Below are 13,917 nucleotides of genomic sequence, written 5' to 3' on the forward strand. Positions count from 1 at the left end.
TGGGCTGAAACTGTTCACAGAAATCCACAGGCTTGTGGTTGCCAGGCAACCACACTGGGCTGAGATTGGCTGAACATCCCTGTGAGGTGGATTTTAGGCTCTAGGTTTGAAAATTTAAAAGACTGGGATAGTCAAGTTTGGAACCCATAGACCTCAGACATACCAAAAGGTTTTCCAATGACTTCCCTCCACTTCTCAAAATATGTCAAATTTTCTTGATCACTACAACTGTAAAAAAAATTCTGAGGCAACATAGAGAGGCTAATCAAATACTGCATGATTGGAATGGCTGTGGTTGTATGAGGTGGAAAGCTGCAGAGTTGGGCTGAAACAGTTCACAGAAATCCACAAGCTTGTGGTTGCCAGGCAACCACAATGGGCTGTGATTGGCTGAGCACCATTGTGAGCTGGACTTTAGGCTCTAGGATACAAGTGTGCAGTAGGAGACCTGAGTCACAATGCTGGGCGTTGCCATGGAGACCTCAGTGGCACAGAGGACCTTGTAGGGCAAGATTTAAATAGGATGAATATTCTTGGCCTGGTATGCCACAATATTCTCTCCGAAGGCTTCACTGCTCAGAATTTGTGGATGGAAATGCTTGCCAATCTACACATTGATGTACTTTCAATGGGATATTAAATATGCCAGGGCCTGGCAGATGACCTCTGCCATGTCCTATCCTTGAGCATACGCTTTTCCCTTGTCATGTCAGTCATTTGGCTGAGTCCTGTTCCCTAAGCTATTCAGTCAAGACTTGCTGGCATCATTCACCTGCAGTATAAGAGCTTTCTGTGAAAATTCTCAGCAGAAATCCTCTGCAAGCACATAGCTTTGGATATGAGAGACAGTGGTGGAAGTTGAATTTCAAGGGCAGATATTTGAAAACAATGAAACAAGCCCCGAATAAGATCTTTACATGTTTCCCAGATGAATATGTTTGGAAATATGGGGGAAGATGGAGATCAAGCCTGGGAAGAGTGCACACCCATTTCAAGGTACAAAAACCAGGGAAAAACATGGGCAAGCAAGAGAGCTGGTTAATCTGATGTAAAAATCTTTGATGATGAAAGGAAAATTATATTCTCATGATGATATAATCAGGCTGTAGACGTGAAGTTTTCATGTGGGTTGTCCTATGTGTGCCCTTCTGCATTGGGCAGTGGATGCAAGACAGGAGATCTTCAAATAAATCTGGTGGAACACAAAATACTGAAAAAAATAATGCAGCCTAAATCCTGTGTATTCCTTCCCTTTGAGAACATATATGGATAATGTATGAAGTTTCAAAAGAGAAAATGTCTATTGGGTCATGGTTTCAACAATGAAATGGTCACTTCACATAACATTTTGAATTTTGCTTTCACAGTTGCTCATGTACCAGGCCTGAGTAAAGCAGAATGCAGAGTAAGCCTCATCAATAGTTGTGCATTTCATAAGTGGTTTTAAAACCAGTGAAACCCTTTGGACTTAGTGTTTGTATTTAATTGGTTGATTGGTTTTGCAAATTGTTTGTTTTACTATTTTTAACTTTGTGAGTCAGGGAAGCCCTCACTCATAGTGATTTCGACCTCTCCAAAAGCTCTGAAGTTATTCATGTAACAGCTATTACATGCTATAAGTTTCTCCTATTAAAACTTGAAAGACTAACAGACTCTGCTACTTTTCATCTAAATTCAGTGTTGTGCTAAGTTCAGGGTTGGACTTTTTACAAGTCCTTTGAAATGTGTCCTCCTCTAGTCACTGGTCGTGCTGGAATTTACTTTCTTGTGAAGACAGGATTTGAGCACATTGACACAAGTACAGTTTGCCACTACTCTGGACACCTGGTTAAATATCGAGTTCCCTAAATGGTGTGTGTTTTACTTTGATCTCTGCTGACACTTTGCTCATCCAGTTAGAACCACAGGACTCCAGGCCATAGCGTTCCAGGCCTAAACAAGAAAATTTCCATTCCGTTTTGGGAGTTCATTTGTCTCTCATATTTACTTTTTCCACAAATGTGTGCTTCAGGAGAGGCCCTGTCCAAATGTGGAGAGGCCCATTTTCATTCACTCACTTTCAGACTTTCTAAGATTTTCAGTTACTAGAGATTTGCCCAGACTTGCCATTGTCAAGGGACAGTGCACTTCACTTGAAATTGTGCAGTATTACTTCATGTGTCTCCGTGGAAATTCCACCAATAGGAAACTCTCGCTGTAGTCATCTCCAAGTGTTGCTGCGTAAGAAAATATAACTAACAAAGGATGTGGTTTCAAGCAGAATGAGGAAAGGAGGGATTATCTTTATTTCAGTGCAGGTTGACCTTTCAAAGAAACAGTAATTCCTATCAAATAGGAGGTAAAATCTTTTGTAAAGAGACATGGACATGACACACTCAACTTTATGTCACTTTTTTTAAAACGCCAAGGGCATTTGAGAAATTCTTGGCTGCTGAATTGTCCCTTTTTGCAAATTTCTCTTAGGTAAGACACTCCAGCTTCTTCAAACCATGGTACAGTTCCTTCCATGTAAAAAACCATAGCAAAAAACAAGATAAATTAAAACAAAACCCATCAAATTACATTTGAGAACACACAATTGCTCAGCAGGCCCACTATTCAAGAAGCTAGAGGTACAGAATCCTCAGCCTTCAGCCCATGGCCTGAAGTTTTGTCTCTATCATGGCCCCTCAATTCCCTGGCATGTCCACATTAACTCATGAATCTTTACTCATTTCCTCTTCAAATGCACAGGATCCAATATATTTGAACCCTGTTCACCTGGGCTGTAATCATCCAAGGACACACCAGAGGAAGGGCAGCCACTCCCTTGCCTGGGGCCTTGGAGCTTATCACAATAGAAATGGACACCTGAACAAGGGGAGCCAAAACAAAGAGAGGCATATTCCTAAAGCCTGAAGCACAGAAGCTACCTATAGACCAGTAGTGGGATTTCACAAATTATGTAAGAATCTCTGTGCACATGCTTGGCATGGTCCCTCATGCCTATAATCCCAGCAATCTGGGGGCTGAGGTGGATGGATCCTTGGGAGTTCCAGTCCATCTTAGGCTACAAATTTATCTCAAGTCCTCTTTCAACAACTACATAAGATGCTGTTTCCAAAAAGAGGACAACATTAAACTAGACACACTTGGTCTAGGTCCCTGGGTTCACTACATGAGTTGTGGAGTCTAAATATTCCATGCCATGAGAAAATACCTGGGATTTCTGGTGAAAGGGGCATTTGCATCCCTTTTCTAAGGGTTTCCCTTTCACCATGTTACAGTTGAATTCTGGGAAAACCTGCTGGTGATAAGGTATTGAGCTAGTACCTCATGTTTAGTGTTCAGGGTTATGCTGGAATGGCTGCAGACCACCTTGAAATAGCGATTGCAGACAAGTGAACCCCGAGGAAGCTGGATAGTTGAAGCAGGCAATCCAAATATTCATGCACTGCAAGGATTCACTTTCATTTTGGGTCTCATCTTCTGGTTGCTGGCTTTTAGTGCTAACTGATACTACCATGGTGGCAGTAATCCAGCAGAGACTGCATGTATGGTTTGCAGGTTTGCTTCCCAAGCCACCAGAAATTTGGCAGAACCCAAATCATTGTGGCATTTTCTTTCCTCCCTTGAAACATTTGGCTTTCTAAGTTTGATAACTGAATAGACTGGGCTAGTCACCTTTGGACCCCATATACCACAAACAGAGCTAAAGACAGAGCCAATTACTTCCCTCCACTTGTCAAAATATGTCAAATTTGCTTGATCACCACAAGTTCAAAGAAAATTCTGAGGCAACTTAGAGAGGTGAAGCAAATACTGCATGATTGGAATTGCTGTGGTTGTATGAGGTGGAAAGCTGCAGAGTTGGGCTGAAACTGTTCACAGAAATCCACAGGCTTGTGGTTGCCAGGCAACCACACTGGGCTGAGATTGGCTGAACATCCCTGTGAGGTGGATTATAGGCTCTAGGTTTGAAAATTTAAAAGACTGGGATAGTCAAGTTTGGAACCCATAGACCTCAGACATACCAAAAGGTTTTCCAATGACTTCCCTCCACTTCTCAAAATATGTCAAATTTTCTTGATCACTACAACTGTAAAAAAAATTCTGAGGCAACATAGAGAGGCTAATCAAATACTGCATGATTGGAATGGCTGTGGTTGTATGAGGTGGAAAGCTGCAGAGTTGGGCTGAAACAGTTCACAGAAATCCACAAGCTTGTGGTTGCCAGGCAACCACAATGGGCTGTGATTGGCTGAGCACCATTGTGAGCTGGACTTTAGGCTCTAGGATACAAGTGTGCAGTAGGAGACCTGAGTCACAATGCTGGGCGTTGCCATGGAGACCTCAGTGGCACAGAGGACCTTGTAGGGCAAGATTTAAATAGGATGAATATTCTTGGCCTGGTATGCCACAATATTCTCTCCGAAGGCTTCACTGCTCAGAATTTGTGGATGGAAATGCTTGCCAATCTACACATTGATGTACTTTCAATGGGATATTAAATATGCCAGGGCCTGGCAGATGACCTCTGCCATGTCCTATCCTTGAGCATACGCTTTTCCCTTGTCATGTCAGTCATTTGGCTGAGTCCTGTTCCCTAAGCTATTCAGTCAAGACTTGCTGGCATCATTCACCTGCAGTATAAGAGCTTTCTGTGAAATTTCTCAGCAGAAATCCTCTGCAAGCACATAGCTTTGGATATGAGAGACAGTGGTGGAAGTTGAATTTCAAGGGCAGATATTTGAAAACAATGAAACAAGCCCCGAATAAGATCTTTACATGTTTCCCAGATGAATATGTTTGGAAATATGGGGGAAGATGGAGATCAAGGCTGGGAAGAGTGCACACCCATTTCAAGGTACAAAAACCAGGGAAAAACATGGGCAAGCAAGAGAGCTGGTTAATCTGATGTAAAAATCTTTGATGATGAAAGGAAAATTATATTCTCATGATGATATAATCAGGCTGTAGACGTGAAGTTTTCATGTGGGTTGTCCTATGTGTGCCCTTCTGCATTGGGCAGTGGATGCAAGACAGGAGATCTTCAAATAAATCTGGTGGAACACAAAATACTGAAAAAAATAATGCAGCCTAAATCCTGTGTATTCCTTCCCTTTGAGAACATATATGGATAATGTACGAAGTTTCAAAAGAGAAAATGTCTATTGGGTCATGGTTTCAACAATGAAATGGTCACTTCACATAACATTTTGAATTTTGCTTTCACCGTTGCTCATGTACCAGGCCTGAGTAAAGCAGAATGCAGAGTAAGCCTCATCAATAGTTGTGCATTCCATAAGTGGTTTTAAAACCAGTGAAACCCTTTGGACTTAGTGTTTGTATTTAATTGGTTGATTGGTTTTGCAAATTGTTTGTTTTACTATTTTTAACTTTGTGAGTCAGGGAAGCCCTCACTCATAGTGATTTCGACCTCTCCAAAAGCTCTGAAGTTATTCATGTAACAGCTATTACATGCTATAAGTTTCTCCTATTAAAACTTGAAAGACTAACAGACTCTGCTACTTTTCATCTAAATTCAGTGTTGTGCTAAGTTCAGGGTTGGACTTTTTACAAGTCCTTTGAAATGTGTCCTCCTCTAGTCACTGGTCGTGCTGGAATTTACTTTCTTGTGAAGACAGGATTTGAGCACATTGACACAAGTACAGTTTGCCACTACTCTGGACACCTGGTTAAATATCGAGTTCCCTAAATGGTGTGTGTTTTACTTTGATCTCTGCTGACACTTTGCTCATCCAGTTAGAACCACAGGACTCCAGGCCATAGCGTTCCAGGCCTAAACAAGAAAATTTCCATTCCGTTTTGGGAGTTCATTTGTCTCTCATATTTACTTTTTCCACAAATGTGTGCTTCAGGAGAGGCCCTGTCCAAATGTGGAGAGGCCCATTTTCATTCACTCACTTTCAGACTTTCTAAGATTTTCAGTTACTAGAGATTTGCCCAGACTTGCCATTGTCAAGGGACAGTGCACGTCACTTGAAATTGTGCAGTATTACTTCATGTGTCTCCGTGGAAATTCCACCAATGGGAAACTCTCGCTGTAGTCATCTCCAAGTGTTGCTGCGTAAGAAAATATAACTAACAAAGGATGTGGTTTCAAGCAGAATGAGGAAAGGGGGGATTATCTTTATTTCAGTGCAGGTTGACCTTTCAAAGAAACAGTAATTCCTATCAAATAGAAGGTAAAATCTTTTGTAAAGAGACATGGACATGACACACTCAACTTTATGTCACTTTTTTTAAAACGCCAAGGGCATTTGAGAAATTCTTGGCTGCTGAATTGTCCCTTTTTGCAAATTTCTCTTAGGTAAGACACTCCAGCTTCTTCAAACCATGGTACAGTTCCTTCCATGTAAAAAACCAAAGCAAAAAACAAAATAAATTAAAACAAAACCCATCAAATTACATTTGAGAACACACAATTGCTCAGCAGGCCCACTATTCAAGAAGCTAGAGGTACAGAATCCTCAGCCTTCAGCCCATGGCCTGAAGTTTTGTCTCTATCATGGCCCCTCAATTCCCTGGCATGTCCACATTAACTCATGAATCTTTACTCATTTCCTCTTCAAATGCACAGGATCCAATATATTTGAACCCTGTTCACCTGGGCTGTAATCATCCAAGGACACACCAGATGAAGGGCAGCCACTCCCTTGCCTGGGGCCTTGGAGCTTATCACAATAGAAATGGACACCTGAACAAGGGGAGCCAAAACAAAGAGAGGCATATTCCTAAAGCCTGAAGCACAGAAGCTACCTATAGACCAGTAGTGGGATTTCACAAATTATGTAAGAATCTCTGTGCACATGCTTGGCATGGTCCCTCATGCCTATAATCCCAGCAATCTGGGGGCTGAGGTGGATGGATCCTTGGGAGTTCCAGTCCATCTTAGGCTACAAATTTATCTCAAGTCCTCTTTCAACAACTACATAAGATGCTGTTTCCAAAAAGAGGACAACATTAAACTAGACACACTTGGTCTAGGTCCCTGGGTTCACTACATGAGTTGTGGAGTCTAAATATTCCATGCCATGAGAAAATACCTGGGATTTCTAGTGAAAGGGGCATTTGCATCCCTTTTCTAAGGGTTTCCCTTTCACCATGTTACAGTTGAATTCTGGGAAAACCTGCTGGTGATAAGGTATTGAGCTAGTACCTCATGTTTAGTGTTCAGGGTTATGCTGGAATGGCTGCAGACCTCCTTGAAATAGCGATTGCAGACAAGTGAACCCCGAGGAAGCTGGATAGTTGAAGCAGGCACTCCAAATATTCATGCACTGCAAGGATTCACTTTCATTTTGGGTCTCATCTTCTGGTTGCTGGCTTTTAGTGCTAACTGATACTACCATGGTGGCAGTAATCCAGCAGAGACTGCATGTATGGTTTGCAGGTTTGCTTCCCAAGCCACCAGAAATTTGGCAGAACCCAAATCATTGTGGCATTTTCTTTCCTCCCTTGAAACATTTGGCTTTCTAAGTTTGATAACTGAATAGACTGGGCTAGTCACCTTTGGACCCCATATACCACAAACAGAGCTAAAGACAGAGCCAATTACTTCCCTCCACTTGTCAAAATATGTCAAATTTGCTTGATCACCACAAGTTCAAAGAAAATTCTGAGGCAACTTAGAGAGGTGAAGCAAATACTGCATGATTGGAATGGCTGTGGTTGTATGAGGTGGAAAGCTGCAGAGTTGGGCTGAAAGTGTTCACAGAAATCCACAGGCTTGTGGTTGCCAGGCAACCACACTGGGCTGAGATTGGCTGAACATCCCTGTGAGGTGGATTTTAGGCTCTAGGTTTGAAAATTTAAAAGACTGGGATAGTCAAGTTTGGAACCCATAGACCTCAGACATACCAAAAGGTTTTCCAATGACTTCCCTCCACTTCTCAAAATATGTCAAATTTTCTTGATCACTACAACTGTAAAAAAAATTCTGAGGCAACATAGAGAGGCTAATCAAATACTGCATGATTGGAATGGCTGTGGTTGTATGAGGTGGAAAGCTGCAGAGTTGGGCTGAAACAGTTCACAGAAATCCACAAGCTTGTGGTTGCCAGGCAACCACAATGGGCTGTGATTGGCTGAGCACCATTGTGAGCTGGACTTTAGGCTCTAGGATACAAGTGTGCAGTAGGAGACCTGAGTCACAATGCTGGGCGTTGCCATGGAGACCTCAGTGGCACAGAGGACCTTGTAGGGCAAGATTTAAATAGGATGAATATTCTTGGCCTGGTATGCCACAATATTCTCTCCGAAGGCTTCACTGCTCAGAATTTGTGGATGGAAATGCTTGCCAATCTACACATTGATGTACTTTCAATGGGATATTAAATATGCCAGGGCCTGGCAGATGACCTCTGCCATGTCCTATCCTTGAGCATACGCTTTTCCCTTGTCATGTCAGTCATTTGGCTGAGTCCTGTTCCCTAAGCTATTCAGTCAAGACTTGCTGGCATCATTCACCTGCAGTATAAGAGCTTTCTGTGAAATTTCTCAGCAGAAATCCTCTGCAAGCACATAGCTTTGGATATGAGAGACAGTGGTGGAAGTTGAATTTCAAGGGCAGATATTTGAAAACAATGAAACAAGCCCCGAATAAGATCTTTACATGTTTCCCAGATGAATATGTTTGGAAATATGGGGGAAGATGGAGATCAAGGCTGGGAAGAGTGCACACCCATTTCAAGGTACAAAAACCAGGGAAAAACATGGGCAAGCAAGAGAGCTGGTTAATCTGATGTAAAAATCTTTGATGATGAAAGGAAAATTATATTCTCATGATGATATAATCAGGCTGTAGACGTGAAGTTTTCATGTGGGTTGTCCTATGTGTGCCCTTCTGCATTGGGCAGTGGATGCAAGACAGGAGATCTTCAAATAAATCTGGTGGAACACAAAATACTGAAAAAAATAATGCAGCCTAAATCCTGTGTATTCCTTCCCTTTGAGAACATATATGGATAATGTACGAAGTTTCAAAAGAGAAAATGTCTATTGGGTCATGGTTTCAACAATGAAATGGTCACTTCACATAACATTTTGAATTTTGCTTTCACCGTTGCTCATGTACCAGGCCTGAGTAAAGCAGAATGCAGAGTAAGCCTCATCAATAGTTGTGCATTCCATAAGTGGTTTTAAAACCAGTGAAACCCTTTGGACTTAGTGTTTGTATTTAATTGGTTGATTGGTTTTGCAAATTGTTTGTTTTACTATTTTTAACTTTGTGAGTCAGGGAAGCCCTCACTCATAGTGATTTCGACCTCTCCAAAAGCTCTGAAGTTATTCATGTAACAGCTATTACATGCTATAAGTTTCTCCTATTAAAACTTGAAAGACTAACAGACTCTGCTACTTTTCATCTAAATTCAGTGTTGTGCTAAGTTCAGGGTTGGACTTTTTACAAGTCCTTTGAAATGTGTCCTCCTCTAGTCACTGGTCGTGCTGGAATTTACTTTCTTGTGAAGACAGGATTTGAGCACATTGACACAAGTACAGTTTGCCACTACTCTGGACACCTGGTTAAATATCGAGTTCCCTAAATGGTGTGTGTTTTACTTTGATCTCTGCTGACACTTTGCTCATCCAGTTAGAACCACAGGACTCCAGGCCATAGCGTTCCAGGCCTAAACAAGAAAATTTCCATTCCGTTTTGGGAGTTCATTTGTCTCTCATATTTACTTTTTCCACAAATGTGTGCTTCAGGAGAGGCCCTGTCCAAATGTGGAGAGGCCCATTTTCATTCACTCACTTTCAGACTTTCTAAGATTTTCAGTTACTAGAGATTTGCCCAGACTTGCCATTGTCAAGGGACAGTGCACGTCACTTGAAATTGTGCAGTATTACTTCATGTGTCTCCGTGGAAATTCCACCAATGGGAAACTCTCGCTGTAGTCATCTCCAAGTGTTGCTGCGTAAGAAAATATAACTAACAAAGGATGTGGTTTCAAGCAGAATGAGGAAAGGGGGGATTATCTTTATTTCAGTGCAGGTTGACCTTTCAAAGAAACAGTAATTCCTATCAAATAGAAGGTAAAATCTTTTGTAAAGAGACATGGACATGACACACTCAACTTTATGTCACTTTTTTTAAAACGCCAAGGGCATTTGAGAAATTCTTGGCTGCTGAATTGTCCCTTTTTGCAAATTTCTCTTAGGTAAGACACTCCAGCTTCTTCAAACCATGGTACAGTTCCTTCCATGTAAAAACCCAAAGCAAAAAACAAAATAAATTAAAACAAAACCCATCAAATTACATTTGAGAACACACAATTGCTCAGCAGGCCCACTATTCAAGAAGCTAGAGGTACAGAATCCTCAGCCTTCAGCCCATGGCCTGAAGTTTTGTCTCTATCATGGCCCCTCAATTCCCTGGCATGTCCACATTAACTCATGAATCTTTACTCATTTCCTCTTCAAATGCACAGGATCCAATATATTTGAACCCTGTTCATCCAAGGCTGTAATCATCCAAGGACACACCAGAGGAAAGGCAGCCACTCCCTTGCCTGGGGCCTTGGAGCTTATCACAATAGAAATGGACACCTGAACAAGGGGAGCCAAAACAAAGAGAGGCATATTCCTAAAGCCTGAAGCACAGAAGCTACCTATAGACCAGTAGTGGGATTTCACAAATTATGTAAGAATCTCTGTGCACATGCTTGGCATGGTCCCTCATGCCTATAATCCCAGCAATCTGGGGGCTGAGGTGGATGGATCCTTGGGAGTTCCAGTCCATCTTAGGCTACAAATTTATCTCAAGTCCTCTTTCAACAACTACATAAGATGCTGTTTCCAAAAAGAGGACAACATTAAACTAGACACACTTGGTCTAGGTCCCTGGGTTCACTACATGAGTTGTGGAGTCTAAATATTCCATGCCATGAGAAAATACCTGGGATTTCTAGTGAAAGGGGCATTTGCATCCCTTTTCTAAGGGTTTCCCTTTCACCATGTTACAGTTGAATTCTGGGAAAACCTGCTGGTGATAAGGTATTGAGCTAGTACCTCATGTTTAGTGTTCAGGGTTATGCTGGAATGGCTGCAGACCTCCTTGAAATAGCGATTGCAGACAAGTGAACCCCGAGGAAGCTGGATAGTTGAAGCAGGCACTCCAAATATTCATGCACTGCAAGGATTCACTTTCATTTTGGGTCTCATCTTCTGGTTGCTGGCTTTTAGTGCTAACTGATACTACCATGGTGGCAGTAATCCAGCAGAGACTGCATGTATGGTTTGCAGGTTTGCTTCCCAAGCCACCAGAAATTTGGCAGAACCCAAATCATTGTGGCATTTTCTTTCCTCCCTTGAAACATTTGGCTTTCTAAGTTTGATAACTGAATAGACTGGGCTAGTCACCTTTGGACCCCATATACCACAAACAGAGCTAAAGACAGAGCCAATTACTTCCCTCCACTTGTCAAAATATGTCAAATTTGCTTGATCACCACAAGTTCAAAGAAAATTCTGAGGCAACTTAGAGAGGTGAAGCAAATACTGCATGATTGGAATGGCTGTGGTTGTATGAGGTGGAAAGCTGCAGAGTTGGGCTGAAACTGTTCACAGAAATCCACAGGCTTGTGGTTGCCAGGCAACCACACTGGGCTGAGATTGGCTGAACATCCCTGTGAGGTGGATTTTAGGCTCTAGGTTTGAAAATTTAAAAGACTGGGATAGTCAAGTTTGGAACCCATAGACCTCAGACATACCAAAAGGTTTTCCAATGACTTCCCTCCACTTCTCAAAATATGTCAAATTTTCTTGATCACTACAACTGTAAAAAAAATTCTGAGGCAACATAGAGAGGCTAATCAAATACTGCATGATTGGAATGGCTGTGGTTGTATGAGGTGGAAAGCTGCAGAGTTGGGCTGAAACAGTTCACAGAAATCCACAAGCTTGTGGTTGCCAGGCAACCACAATGGGCTGTGATTGGCTGAGCACCATTGTGAGCTGGACTTTAGGCTCTAGGATACAAGTGTGCAGTAGGAGACCTGAGTCACAATGCTGGGCGTTGCCATGGAGACCTCAGTGGCACAGAGGACCTTGTAGGGCAAGATTTAAATAGGATGAATATTCTTGGCCTGGTATGCCACAATATTCTCTCCGAAGGCTTCACTGCTCAGAATTTGTGGATGGAAATGCTTGCCAATCTACACATTGATGTACTTTCAATGGGATATTAAATATGCCAGGGCCTGGCAGATGACCTCTGCCATGTCCTATCCTTGAGCATACGCTTTTCCCTTGTCATGTCAGTCATTTGGCTGAGTCCTGTTCCCTAAGCTATTCAGTCAAGACTTGCTGGCATCATTCACCTGCAGTATAAGAGCTTTCTGTGAAAATTCTCAGCAGAAATCCTCTGCAAGCACATAGCTTTGGATATGAGAGACAGTGGTGGAAGTTGAATTTCAAGGGCAGATATTTGAAAACAATGAAACAAGCCCCGAATAAGATCTTTACATGTTTCCCAGATGAATATGTTTGGAAATATGGGGGAAGATGGAGATCAAGCCTGGGAAGAGTGCACACCCATTTCAAGGTACAAAAACCAGGGAAAAACATGGGCAAGCAAGAGAGCTGGTTAATCTGATGTAAAAATCTTTGATGATGAAAGGAAAATTATATTCTCATGATGATATAATCAGGCTGTAGACGTGAAGTTTTCATGTGGGTTGTCCTATGTGTGCCCTTCTGCATTGGGCAGTGGATGCAAGACAGGAGATCTTCAAATAAATCTGGTGGAACACAAAATACTGAAAAAAATAATGCAGCCTAAATCCTGTGTATTCCTTCCCTTTGAGAACATATATGGATAATGTATGAAGTTTCAAAAGAGAAAATGTCTATTGGGTCATGGTTTCAACAATGAAATGGTCACTTCACATAACATTTTGAATTTTGCTTTCACAGTTGCTCATGTACCAGGCCTGAGTAAAGCAGAATGCAGAGTAAGCCTCATCAATAGTTGTGCATTTCATAAGTGGTTTTAAAACCAGTGAAACCCTTTGGACTTAGTGTTTGTATTTAATTGGTTGATTGGTTTTGCAAATTGTTTGTTTTACTATTTTTAACTTTGTGAGTCAGGGAAGCCCTCACTCATAGTGATTTCGACCTCTCCAAAAGCTCTGAAGTTATTCATGTAACAGCTATTACATGCTATAAGTTTCTCCTATTAAAACTTGAAAGACTAACAGACTCTGCTACTTTTCATCTAAATTCAGTGTTGTGCTAAGTTCAGGGTTGGACTTTTTACAAGTCCTTTGAAATGTGTCCTCCTCTAGTCACTGGTCGTGCTGGAATTTACTTTCTTGTGAAGACAGGATTTGAGCACATTGACACAAGTACAGTTTGCCACTACTCTGGACACCTGGTTAAATATCGAGTTCCCTAAATGGTGTGTGTTTTACTTTGATCTCTGCTGACACTTTGCTCATCCAGTTAGAACCACAGGACTCCAGGCCATAGCGTTCCAGGCCTAAACAAGAAAATTTCCATTCCGTTTTGGGAGTTCATTTGTCTCTCATATTTACTTTTTCCACAAATGTGTGCTTCAGGAGAGGCCCTGTCCAAATGTGGAGAGGCCCATTTTCATTCACTCACTTTCAGACTTTCTAAGATTTTCAGTTACTAGAGATTTGCCCAGACTTGCCATTGTCAAGGGACAGTGCACTTCACTTGAAATTGTGCAGTATTACTTCATGTGTCTCCGTGGAAATTCCACCAATAGGAAACTCTCGCTGTAGTCATCTCCAAGTGTTGCTGCGTAAGAAAATATAACTAACAAAGGATGTGGTTTCAAGCAGAATGAGGAAAGGAGGGATTATCTTTATTTCAGTGCAGGTTGACCTTTCAAAGAAACAGTAATTCCTATCAAATAGGAGGTAAAATCTTTTGTAAAGAGACATGGAC

The sequence above is a fragment of the Cavia porcellus genome, unplaced genomic scaffold, assembly GCF_034190915.1.
Source record: "Cavia porcellus strain 051 isolate PalLab524CR breed Dunkin Hartley unplaced genomic scaffold, mCavPor4.1 scaffold_33, whole genome shotgun sequence".
NCBI classification, from domain to species: Eukaryota; Metazoa; Chordata; class Mammalia; order Rodentia; family Caviidae; genus Cavia; species Cavia porcellus.